Source organism: Vicia villosa, linkage group LG1 (assembly GCF_029867415.1).
Source record: "Vicia villosa cultivar HV-30 ecotype Madison, WI linkage group LG1, Vvil1.0, whole genome shotgun sequence".
Classification (NCBI taxonomy): Eukaryota; Viridiplantae; Streptophyta; class Magnoliopsida; order Fabales; family Fabaceae; genus Vicia; species Vicia villosa.
This window is the reverse complement of record NC_081180.1, coordinates 98677652-98692316: the sequence shown is the minus strand read 5'-3', so window position 1 is coordinate 98692316 and position 14665 is coordinate 98677652. Positions and strand designations below refer to the sequence as shown.

The window sequence follows — 14665 nt, the reverse complement described above, 5'->3', positions numbered from 1 at the left end:
TTGCACGATATTTCATCACTCGACAACCATGTTCTCCAAGAGGACAAACTGGGCACTGCCAACCTCAAAGAGTCCCGACTCTATGTCTGTTCTGCCCATCTCCACAACACGCTGACAGAACTCCGTCACACTCTAGGTGTGGTCATTCTGAGCCTTAAGTACCTCCTTGTTAGATGGCCATGTGGTCTTCCAAGAGTGTCTGGTGTCATGATAGAGTGTGACACCCCATAAAACCATATCATGTAACCTTTAACATAAGCTCACTGAAAAGGATTTGGCACCCGACGATACTTCTTTGGTACTAGGTGACTTTCAAAATCATCCAATATTTCACCAAGATATCTCCGGTGGACGCCGGGAGGAGTAGACTCATATTGAGGTCTCAAAATAATCTATAAGTAGCCAAACTACACATCACTCGCTCGGGTAGATAGGGATACGTAAGAGATGACCCACATGCCAACCATCCAGAGTATAAGGAAATGACGTCAAACTGATGTGTCTGGCGGTGACCCTCATATGGACAAAAGCAAATGTCATTTGGTACCATACTATTCCCCCTCATAGAAAAAATGCGGTTGCACGTGGCTAGTCCTCATCGTAGGTAGTCGCGATCTACTTCTCACCCGGTGATGCGAGGGAAGTTAAAGATGATCCATCCCTGAAAATGTTTTGGATAAAATATTAGTAATAAGTGTAACAAATGAGTTATGAAAATATTAGTAACAAGAAATTACCGCAAGCAGCGTGCAGCTCCCTGTCATCTGCTTTGTAGGGATGGAAAAGAGACCCAAACCCGCGGGTCTTAATTGCACCCGAACCCGAGTCAACGGGTGAAAACCCGAGTTAATTGGGTTTTGGTTCGGGTTCGGGTGCCACCCGATATTTCGGGTGCGGGTTTGGATAGTGTGAAACCCGCACTCGAAATCCGAAATCACACCCGCTTATATATATATATATATATATATATATATATATATATATATATATATATGAAAAGATGTAGAAACATATTTTTTGTTGCGGGTTTGAGTTTGCTTGAAAAAATCCGAACCCAACGGATGTGGGCGTGGGTGTTATTTTGCCATCCGAATAGTCTTTGGGTTCGAGTTCGGGTGGTGATTTCGGGTGCGCGTTTGGGTAGTGTGAAATTCGCACCCAACCCGATCCATTTCCATCCCTACTGCTTTGTCTTCCAAAGACAACTCTCACCCAGCTTAGAATGCAGGTATACAAAATAGGCTGCCCCCTTAATTGTACTCGTGAATCGGAGCCAGGTCTACAAAGTACTTAAGGTAAACCACATTGACATAGGTTGCACTTTTGTCCACAAACATGGACGTGTCAACTGTAACACCCTGGATTTCCGCTTACCCCGCGGGGCTTCCGGCCTACCAAGCATGCCACCAGCTTAATCAATAATCCCCCCTAGGTCCGCTTATCGGCTGCCCAGGAAATATTGTTTTTGCCTCCCGCAGGAATCGAACCATGTACCTAGGGGTTAAGTACATATTCATAGCAATTCCTGCTACCAATTGAGCTAGTAGCTCAAGTGGTAGCAGGAATTGCTATGAATATGTACTTAACCCCTAGGTACATGGTTCGATTCCTGCGGGAGGCAAAAACAATATTTTCTGGGCAGCCGATAAGCGGACCTAGGGGGGATTATTGATTAAGCTGGTGGCATGCTTGGTAGGCCGGAAGCCCCGCGGGGTAAGCGGAAATCCAGGGTGTTACATTAAAAAGGCGCCTTTTAATGTAACACCCCGATATCCGCTGCACGCATCAACCGTGTCGGCCAACCGAGCATGTTACCGGCTTAATCAATAATCCCCCCTAGGTCCGCTTACCGGCTGCCCAGGAAATATTGTTTTTGCCTCCCGCAGGAATCGAACCATGTACCTAGGGGTTAAGTACATATTCATAGCAATTCCTGCTACCAATTGACCATATAGCTCAAGTGGTAGCAGGAATTGCTATGAATATGTACTTAACCCCTAGGTACATGGTTCGATTCCTGCGGGAGGCAAAAACAATATTTCCTGGGCAGCCGATAAGCGGACCTAGGGGGGATTATTGATTAAGCCGGTAACATGCTCGGTTGGCCGACACGGTAGATGCGTGCAGCGGATATCGGGGTGTTACATTAAAAAGGCGCCTTTTTAATGTAACACCCTGGATTTCCGCTTACCCCGCAGGGCTTCCGGCCTACCAAGCATGTCACCAGCTTAATCAATAATCCCCCCTAGGTCCGCTTATCGGCTGCCTAGGAAATATTGTTTTTGCCTTCCGCAGGAATCGAACCATGTACCTAGGGGTTAAGTACATATTCATAGCAATTCCTGCTACCAATTGCCTCTCCATGCCAGACATGCATAACAACATGGTTTGCATAAAGATGAAGTAAGGGGGTGTCAAATCGGCCTCCTAAGTACCTCACTAATGGGACATCGGGATCGTCAGCGACTTCCTCCTAGGTTTTAGGGGCAACAGGGGCTTCAGAAGCTTCAAGTTTTACTGCATCATATGCCTGAGAGGTCTAAGAGAGTCGACTACGAGAACCAGAAAGGTGGAAACCTCGGGGTTGTAAAGTTGATGCACCATTAAACCTGTTATTAGTAACTCGCGCCTCGTGGTCCTCGCTACGACCTTCTTACATTGTACTGATGCAGTTTGAGACATACTCCTGAGTCTAATCCGACCAATGTTGTTTTTGTAACACCCAATTTTACCCTGCAATTATAAGCGAAAATCAGAGTGCATTTGAAAATATTCATCAAACGATGAGATGTCACATTTCGACTTAACCAAACAAACATACTTATATTGCATTTAACAAAGATACATAGCATTCAGAACAGAACTTCATTCACCACTTACAACTTTCACTTGTAAACATCTTTCAATTCAACTTAAAACAAATATCATTATGGAATACAACAATTAAATAATTACGACTAATCCCCCCGAGTGCTACGTATCAGAGCAATAAACACCAACTTGACTTGCCATAAAGCAACATAAAGACTTCATAAAGTCACTTCGAACATCCACAACTAATCTTGAATACTTGCCCATTTCCCGTGGTAGGGGAAATATCAACAAAGGGGTGAGATATCTTACAATATAAAGGAATGCATGATAAATAATATAGGAGATATAGATCATACATAATTTCACCACTTCTCATCACATAACATCTTACAACAATTTTAATCACAAAATAACTTATCAATACAATACAACTTTCAAAACTACAACAATGTCATTAATCAATTAGGACAACATATTCAAATTTACAAGTATGATATTAAATACGTCACAACAAACATCTCATCATCACGTCACAACAAACATCTTATCATCTCAACAATCCAAACACAATTCAAATGCGACTCAAATGTGACTCAAACTTATGCACATGCATGTGGTACCATTGGAGTAAAACTCCCAACTTAAACAATTGCCATTGGACCAACTTAAATATTTGCCACAAGGGCCATCTTAAACATTTGCCACAAGGGCCGTCTCAAACAATGCAATGGATGTGACTCTAATGATGCACATACACAAACATAACTTAAACCACTTAATCAACTTAAACGACGTAATCAACTTGAACGACATAATCAACTTAAACAACATAAGCAACACAAACAACTTAAGCAACACGTCATGCATCGTCTCAAACAAACCAATTCAATGCCAAGGTTCCATGGCAATAACCTTATCATTGCTATCATAGTAATTCATCACGTCTCAATCACGTCTCTAAGTCATATCATCATAAAACAAATATTCGACTCATACTTATCAATACAATACAACTTATCAATATTGACCATAGGGTTTACAACAACAACAACAATAAATTCATCATGCTACGGCAACAGCAACAATTCAACATATTACATCAATTAGCATATATTCATTCACACTCATCATGAATATCATATCACATATCATGCCAACAATATTATTATCAATCAACACCAATTCACATATTACATAAATACGATTCAAGTAACATGTTATCACTCTCATATAAATCATACTCATAATATTCACCAATTCAACATCTCATTATACATGTAGTAAACAATTGCCAATACATTTTTGCACATCCTCGTCAATTCATTATGGTATACAATATTAATAAATTACAACGTATCATATCAACACATCTTATTCACATTTCATCAAGCCATAACACATATTCACATACATATATATTATTAAAACAACCACAACATAATTAACTCATCAAGTAATCATTCTCCACAAGAACATTCAAATAATATATATTCATTCACACACACCGTGAATATTACACCACATAACATGCCATCACAATGTTATTCACAAATTATCAAATTATAACGCACATATACATAATTACATGTTAACAACATCATAATGTATTCATCATGTGCTAACCATTCTACTTCCATCATATAGATAATTTTATTAGCTTCTCAACGCTTCGAACGACGCATAAAACGGAGTTACGGATCAAACGTTATGACATTTCAAAGTTTCAAAAATATTTTTGACAGCAGGATCCGCTCAGCCGCGCGATTATGCAGAAAAATACAGCAGCGAACAGACCTAAGAAAATGCTATATCTCCACCCAAAATCACTTCCAATCAACAATTCAAAGCATATATGATCAGTATACATCATTTATCATCGTCAAGTGATACCAAAACATGTTTAGACCACCAATTTCATGAAATCTAACATAAACCCTAACAATACAAGACTATGAAATTGAAAGGTTAAAGGTTGAACACAAATCAAAACACCATCCACTCATCTAAACCTCTAATAATACATCAAATTTGCATCAAACCATTTACCAATTTTCAACATTCATCAACATTGCAATTATTCACACATTCATGAATTTCAATTATGAAACCTAATCTCTACCATACCCATTATCATGCCAACCCTTAGAGAGTAAGAACCCCACCCTTACCTTAGCAAAAGCTTCACTTTCTTCAATGGAGTTCTTCTCCTTCAAGCCCTAGCTTTCCTCTTTCTTCCATTCTTTCTCTTCTTTCTCTTCTTTCCACCAAAATAAGTTATGAGACTCAATCTCTAAAACCCTAACCTTACTATCTCACTAATGGGCTTAACCCATAACCCATCCATTGTGTTATATTTCTTCCACTTATGGCCAATTCATAATATTCCTTTAATTATTCAATTAAGCCAAATAACACACATAAATAAATAATCACATAACATAAATGAATATTATTTCCAATAATATTCCACAACTACAATCGATCCATAACGCAAATAATACCAACTCGCAATTGTATTTCTCCGACTAATCCGACCACAACTTAACGGCTCAAACCGACACATAAATCCATTTACGCCTTTAGAATAATATCGATAAATCTCAACTTCGACTAATTCGAACGAATAAATCCTCGATCAATTTAATTAATTAATTAATTAAATTCGGGGCGTTACAGTTTTCAACCATTGCACCTGTGTTAGAAACAAAGACAAATATAAATAACATGTCACGAGAAATTCACAAATTACACAAATCCCACAATTTTTTCGCCTGAGTCTAATTCAGAGATGTATCTCCGAAAATAATGTAGAGCAAAATTCCAGAGATGCATCTTTGGATAAACCTGCAATAGCCTCTTATGGAAGAAATCCATTTTATGCCCTTCCAGTCCCAAAAACATCAATGTATGTTCTTCTATTCTACAAATTTTGTTAAGACAACTATCTAATGTACCTAAAATATCGAATGTAGCTTAAACAACTAACTACAAATCAAACCATAAAAGTAAATAGAATTTTGTTAGAACTAACCAAATCAAATTGATGAGAAGTAAAAGACTGAATGTTTGAGATGCTGGAAAGAAGAAGAAAGAGCTCTAATGATATAAGTTTGAAAGAGTGGGTGAGAAGTACTATTTTACAAAGCTCAAATGAGTTTTCTTTTAGAACTTTTAGAAAATGAAGGAGGAAGAGAGAAGGGTCTGACGAGGAATATGAAAGAAAAACGTTCAAAGATGCATCTTCAGACCACCCATAATTATTTGAATAAATGGTGTTGATAGATATGTACCTTGGACCACCTATAACTGTTTAAATAAATGGTATTTACAGAGATGCATCTTCAGACACTTTTTACACCTACGGAGATGTATATATGGATTAAATTTTGACATAATATGGGTGTTTCTTCAATTTTGTCTAGAAATAAATAAAATAAACGCGTCCAAAGATGCATCTCCAGACGCTAGGAATATTATCAACTTTTCATTGTGGTGTCGAATAAGGGTGGAAAGAGCAACTCAAAAAAAGTGAATTTCTTCCTCCCCACATCTATTGCTCTTCTCAAAATTTCAAACATACTTTCACTTAAACTAGTAAGTTATCCGTATCGACGATTATTATGAAAAAATATTTATAAAAAAAATATATAATTTAGGATTAAATATACAACATTCCTTGTTATAAATACTTTTTTTTATTCCCCTTTATAATGTGAAGATTCTCTCCATACGACCCTTAGATGCACAATTTCAACCCAAATTTCAAATTTAATCCAACGTATATTAAAATAAAATTTCAGAATTTAAATGTATAAGTAATATTTTAAATATATAAAAAAATATATTAAACAATTAGGGGTCATATAGTTTGAAGAATTAAAATATTAAAAATAACGGTCATAAGAGAGAGAAAAGCACATTGGCTCTTTAATGTATTTACCTGAAAAAATCATTTTGTTTTTTACTGTCTTTTTAACTTCCAGCAAGCCATTTTACTCCTACACCTACATAACATTTTTCTTCATATTTGTGTAGATACTATATCAGTATCATTATGACAACACCATAATAGTACCACTATAACAACACCATATCAATATCAAAACTTTGAAAACTTTGAAGAATTAGTGTGTCAACAATAAGATCAGATTAGCAACACCATATCAGTACCAGATTAACAACGAATGGCAATGGAAATTCTGTTTCTATAACTAAATTTAGAAAAAATGCTTTTCAATAACTCATGAATGGTTGACTTGGGGGTGTTAATTATATATGTAAACTTTTTTTGTGATATCTTTTAAAAAACACTACCTAGTAACAAACCCGTGCGTTCGCACGGGTTCTGGTACGGGACGCACATTTGTTTCAAATTTATATTTTTTAATAGAAAAATGTCTGGTATCCGTAAAAAATAATAATTGAATGTATAGAAAAAAATCTGGTACCCGTGAAAAAACAATAATTGAATGTATAGAAAAATGTCTGGTACCCGTGAAAAAATAATAATTGAATATATATAGAAAAATGACTGGTACCCGTAAAAATATTTAGATCAATAAAATCATTTTATAAAAAAAACTTAGAAATATAACTAAAATGACATATATTTTTATAAACACTTTTAAATATCTATGAAATGTGCATTTATATATAGAGTTTAAAGATAGTGCACTGACAGTGCAAACAAACTTTACACATACATCCAATCAAAACCCTTACACTTGCTATGTCATATTAATTTTTTTAAATTAAAATTGTGTTTTAATTGGATACATGGTTGTGATTGGTTGACAGTGTAAAAATATTTTACACTGCCATTTTACTCCTACACCTACATAACATTTTTCTTCATATTTGTGTAGATACTATATCAGTATCATTATGACAACACCATAATAGTACCACTATAACAACACCATATCAATATCAAAACTTTGAAGAATTAGTGTGTCAACAATAAGATCAGATTAGCAACACCATATCAGTACCAGATTAACAACGAATGGCAATGGAAATTCTGTTTCTATAACTAAATTTAGAAAAAATGCTTTTCAATAACTCATGAATGGTTGACTTGGGGTGTTAATTATATATGTAAACTTTTTTTGTGATATCTTTTAAAAAACACTACCTAGTAACAAACCCGTGCGAGGGTTCTGGTACGGGACGCACATTTGTTTCAAATTTATACTTTTTAATAGAAAAATGTCTGGTATCCGTAAAAAATAATAATTGAATGTATAGAAAAAAATCTGGTACCCGTGAAAAAATAATAATTGAATGTATAGAAAAATATCTGGTACCCGTGAAAAAATAATAATTGAATATATATAGAAAAATGACTGGTACCCGTAAAAATATTTAGATCAATAAAATCATTTTATAAAAAAAACTTAGAAATATAACTAAAATGACATATATTTTTATAAACACTTTTAAATATCTATGAAATGTGCATTTATATATAGAGTTTAAAGATAGTGCACTGACAGTGCAAACAAACTTTACACATACATCCAATCAAAACCCTTACACTTGCTATGTCATATTAATTTTTTTAAATTAAAATTGTGTTTTAATTGGATACATGGTTGTGATTGGTTGACAGTGTAAAAATATTTTACACTGTCAGTGCATATCCCTTTTTCTCTTATATATATATATATATATATATATATATATATATATATATATATATATATATATATATATATATATATATATATATATATATATATATATATATATATATATATATATATATATATATCAATTATACAGATATTAATAATTAATTTCTATGTATACTTATTATACAATTATAATACAAGTTGGTATCCAACTACCATCACTATCATAATTCATCAGAGTATTGTTTTTTATCCCATAAAAAATTAGATAATTTTATCTACTCATTTAATAAAAATAATAAATTTATTAGAATAATTATTTTAATTTGAAGATAAAGTTTTTCTCTCCTTTGTTGGTATAACATAAAATCTATTTAAGTTTATGATATTTAATATTTTCCCTTGAAGATAAAGTGTTTCTCTCTTAAACAATTTCTCATATATAATAATATTTTCTAATAATAGTATAAAACAATTATTATCATTACTGATTATTATCATCAATTATTAACTATTAAAACAAATATGATCATCAACTCAAAAACAGTAGAGTAAAAAATAATGGAAAGATTTGATTTTAATTAGTTAAAATATTTAAAATTGATACACAAAATTAAATAAATAAAACAATAAAATTGATAGCATATAATTATTATTTTATTAAAATACAATTGTTATTTTCAAAAAATATAATGTAATTTCTCGATGCAAAGTACAACAAAATTAAAATTGGTACTTATTTGGTAAACATGAATATACTTATAATTATCATAAATATCAAATATTGACATTAAATTAAAATAAATCACACAATAATTGTAAAAAAAATAAAATTAAAAATTAACAAACCCGTGCATACGCACGGAAATACGTTTTTGGGCGGGATATGATTTTGGACACGCATTTAAGAGAATTAAATATATAAAAAATAAATTAAGTACAAAAGAAATATTATATTAAAATTAATAAAAAAATATAATATATTTAATTAATGATTAAATGATTTCTATCCAAGAGTTGTCTGCTTTAAGTTAAACCAATTATAACAATGCAAGAGTAAAGCAGTAAAACAAATAATGCAAGAGTAAAGCAGTAAAAGAATGGGATGTTGATGTGTAGTCATGTCACAACTGAGCAAAAAGGGCAGCAGTAAAATAATGGGATGTTGATTTGAAGTCATGTCTCAAAAGAGAAAAAAGGCAGCTGTGTGTGTATATAATATGTAGTTCATCATTAAAAGATTTTAATCTTCATTATTATCAAAAATTTATTTATATATTTGACTTTTCTTCTAATTATTTTTCTGTCTATACTTATATTGTTTCTTTTTACTCAGTTAACTTATTTCTTTTAGTTTGAAAATTATTTATCAAAATTTTCGAAGTGACATTCCTTTAAGTAAAATAACAGAAAAATATTCAAAATAAACACAAATGAGAAGAACCGATTCTCCCACATATCCAAATATTATATATATATATATATATATATATATATATATATATATATATATATATATATATATATATATATATTAGAGGAGGGTTATATTGACTCCAAGAGTAAGTGTTCAACACTTACTCCAAATCATAACCATTAATTTTCATAAATCTAACGGTTTTAATTGATCATTTAATCTAATTATTTTTGGAAATATTTTTTTATATAAAATTTTAATTAAAATCGTTGTATTTATGATAATCAATGGTTATGATTTGGAGTAAGTATTGAACAATATATATATATATATATATATATATATATATATATATATATATATATATATATATATATATATATATATATATATATCACCTTAAATCATCATTTATATCAATATTAAAAATAAATAATTACTATTGATTAATATAATTATTAAATCTTTGGTAGAACATTAATCATGTGTCAAACCACAATAATATTCTCCTTAAATCCATTTCAAATTTACATCATTTAAACTAAATACAAAAAATTTCAATGATTTTCAAAATCAATTTCAGCTTATAAGGTTTTGTTCCCAACAAAATCTTCTTTTTCTCCCTTCCAACAAAAACACAAACACTAAATAAGCATCTTCCATAAGAAATAATGTAATAAAAATCAATGCAAAAGAAAAACAAAATAATAAAATTATTTTAAAATTTTACCGATTAATTCTCTTTTAGATAGAAAAAAACAGCAGCTATAATCAAACTTAAAAAATTAAAAATTAATTTTGCCAACTTTCGAATTTGGTTTCTTTTTTCAAATCCTTGATAAAATAGCATACATGGATATCTGCAAAATATTTCAATATTTTTAGTTGTAAGGGTAGTTGCTCATAAACAAAACAACAATATTAAAAGAGAGACATTTAATTTAATAGACATTTTGGAGGAAATAGAATGGAAATATTTAGAATGTATTTTATGAAGTTTATTTTCATCAGAAAATCAAAGATTTATTTGATAAATAGTATGAAATCAAAGAAAATAATTATTAAGCAAAAAAAAAAGAAGAAAGAATTCACTGGAAACATGAAAATAGTAAAAAGAAAATCAAACCAAGCACACAAAAAAGTAAAAATCAAAGAGGATATTTAATCAAATATAAAATCAATTGCGCTTAATGATATACCTTAGATCTGTTTTTGCCTTTCACATCCAAAATTTCATCCACTATATTTTGTATATTTTTTAGGTCTGGAGAAGAAAGTAGAAGAAAAACAAATATATGAGCTTCAATCTATGAAATATCAAACCAATTAAATTTTTTGAAAGGGAAAGATATAAAAATTAGAAACCTTATACTCATAAAGTTTAACCAACACCAAAGAAAATAAAGTTAGAACACTTAAACCATACCTTATGTTGAAGAAATACTGAACTTCAAGAATATAAATCCACACCTAAAACATTCAGATCTCTTCAACCTGCAAAAACAAATGGGAAAAATATGTTAAAAAGAGATATGGATTAGGGTTGAAAAGATATGGAGATTCATTAGTCTATGAATTTGTCAACATTTTGAAATTGAAGAGATAGGGTTTGAATTTGGGTTGAAGAAGAATTAAAAATTTGGGGAGAAAAGTGAAGGAAGAGAGAGAAAGATAAAGAGAGGACGTGAGAAAAAAAAAGAAGATAAAAGTCATAAATTTAGGAGAGAGAATAAGAGAGGTTAATGAACCAAACTTCTTAGAGAAGCTATACATAAATTTTATTGAAGTTGATATATTAGTCCATCATGGTGAACTTGAAAAGTAACCATTGATTTAATAATTAAAAAGTATAATGGTCAAGATTGAATATGAGTGACCTATTAAACAAGTGTGATATGTAAAGAAATTATATTTACAATTAGATCCCACCATATATTTTTATTAAAACTAGGTTATGCATGTAAAATTACAATAATTATAATTTAAGTTTTAAAATTGTAAGATAATAAAAATAAATAAGCATTATGAATATACGCACATAAATAATTTAAACATGTAGTTATTATAATAACTCCAATTCAGTCGTTGTGGCTTTATTTATTTATTTGAGTGATTATATGTAATATAATAGTTAATTAAATTTGTAAATAATTTTGATGATAAATTAAAATTTAAGAAGAAAGAATGTGGTTTTTATGCTCCAAGTGTGTTGTCCATCTTTTCTCTTCATTCATGCTTCTTATTCAAAATCAATTTCATTTTATTTTTGGAAGCTATAGACAATCCAATTTCATTTTAGAACAAAACAAATAAAAATTAAGAAAAAGCAAAATACATTGAACAAAAATGCTAAATCTTTTATAAATTTATCATTTTAATATTGCTCTGAATTGAGATGTAATAAGAAATTCATTTATTTTTTAATTTTTCTGTTTAAAACAATTGTTCTCGATAAATTTATAACATTTTTTAATTATTAGTATTTCAACAATTTGTTTAATTATTAGTATTTCAACAATTTAGTTGGAAAAAGATAAGAAACAAAGAATATGATAAACAAATAATTATTATATTTATTATGTTTATTTTTTTAATATCCAATGAATAATCGAAATACATTAACCATACCATAAGGTTAGGTGACTCAGTATTTTTAACAAAAACAATCTTTTAATGATTTATAATTTTATGACAACAATTAGTCATTTTGTATTTTAAAAGAATATTAATTTGGAAAAATAGGTCATTTGTAATTTGTTGATAAATGAGAGGAAAAGTGTGTTCTTCTCTACTTGCTCTCTAGTTTCTTTTTCTTTCTGAAATCGGTTTGCTTCTGTTTTTGGCTATGTCGTGGCAGCAAGTTCAAAAGAGGAGCTTCAGGAACGTTTCATCTAGGTGGGATGCCTTTCCTTACGGTGGGTTGTAGGCGAGGGCTGGAGAGAAAATCTCCTCTTTCTATTTCTCAGAATTTCCAGACAAATGTAGGGCGGTGGATATCTTCAAATTGTTTGGATGTGTGGGGGACATATTGGAGGTGGTGATCCCTCCAAGGCGTAACAAATTCGGGAAATGTTTTGGATTCGCTAGATTTACGGAAGTGAAGGACGAGAGATTGTTGGCGGTGAAGTTAGATAACATTCAAATTGATGAGAGAAAAATCCATGCTAATCAACCTAGGTTTGTTAGGAATGAAGGGAAAAAGGCTCAGGTTAATGTTCAGAATCACGTAGGAGGCAGGAGGGAACATGTTAAGGTGAGGTTTTCGGATCAGGGAAGGGTTAATAGGTGGGTGGACAGCTCCAAGTCGTTTGCTGAAATTGTCCAGGGGGAAGGGGCGAAGAATGGTAACCAGAATCAAAAGTGGAATCAGGAACAACAGACTTTGTTCACGTTCAACTCTCAATCTTCATTGAGGGATCGATGGAGTAAGGCATATATTGGTGAAGTGATTTTCGCAGGAGAAACTTATAATATTCAAACGCATTTGGAGATCGATGGTTTCTTTTCTATAAAAGTACATCCACTTGGTGCAAACCTGTGTTTATTAGAGGAAATGGATGAAGGAATTATTCAAGAACTCATTAATGAAGGAGAATGGTGGTGGAAACAATGGTTCAAATCGATAAGGCCATGGAGTCCGGTAGACGTAGACACTGAACGAGTGGTTTGGGTGAGAGTTTACGGTATCCCTTGCCATGTTTGGGGGACTGTTTTCTTCGAATCTTTGGCAAATCAGATCGGTTCTTATATTTGCGTTGATGAAAACACTTTATCGGGTGATAATATGGATATAGCAAGAATCATGATGAGGGTGCCCTTTAACTTCGTTCTAAAAAATTTCATGGAGGTTTCTATTGATGGGGAGCCTTTTAGGTTGGTTTTTCATGAAGACATTTATGGTCCGGTTAGAATTGCTGCGAAGAAGGTTTTAACGCCGAGTTTGCATTCAAACTCTTCGTCAAACTCTGCTTCAGTTTCAATGGCTGAGAACCATGGGAGTGGTGAGGAGAGAGATGATGAAAACGAAGCTGTGAATTACACCACGGTCAATGACTCTGAGCTTATAGGCAGGAAACGTGAGGGAGATGTCCTAGGACCACACGTTTCTCCACGTGATGCTGTAGGCTGTCAGCAGAAGAATGATAACTCTTTGGATGTGGATTCAACAAGAAGGGAGGCGGGCGCGACTTTTGATAAAGCTATTCAGAATTTTTTAGAGAAGAAAAGGAACAATCTTGGAACATGCTCTCAATCTTCTGCTGCATCTTCGGATCAAACTTTATCTGGGATACCAGTTACAAAGGCTTGCGCCGTTCCACCTGCTGCGCAAAGTGGGGCCACGTTATCTCAAAACAAGGAAGGGGTTTTACCGAGTAAGTTTAGGAAAAAGAAAAAAGTGTTTATTTCTCTTTCTTTAATGGGTGGGCCAAGGGGCGTTTGTAAAGGAAAGCCCATTAGGAAAAGGGCCAAAAAAGTTGTTTTTTTGGACAACGGTGCTGAAGAGAAAATTGATGGCCCAACTCAAGTTTTCCCTCTTAAGTGTTATCCTTCAGCTTCGTTACCCTCTTCCAGCAACAGTGGAAACGCAGCACGCGACTCGGTTGGTAATATTCCTGGAGATTCTGATATAGTGAGATGTAATGGCAGAACTCTATCAAATTTTGGAATTTCTTGTGATGAAAAATTGAATGAAGCTATCTCTAAGCTGGGTGTGGTTAACGGTCAGATTATGAAGGTCTCTCAGGCTGGTTTTCCAGCATCAAATTCAACGGAGCATGTAGGGATGGAAGGTAAGAAGGCG

General features: G+C 32.3%; 1 long non-coding RNA gene across 1 annotated transcript; it reads right to left on the bottom strand.

Moving 5' to 3' along the window:
* Window positions 1-10358: 10358 nt before the first annotated feature.
* On the bottom strand, window positions 10359-11530 carry LOC131613272 (uncharacterized). Its single transcript, XR_009287591.1, has 3 exons — window positions 11291-11530; window positions 11064-11128; window positions 10359-10487 (listed from the first exon to the last, which is right to left on the bottom strand). It is a non-coding gene; the product is annotated as an uncharacterized LOC131613272 (long non-coding RNA).
* Between the last annotated feature and the right edge of the window lie 3135 nt (window positions 11531-14665).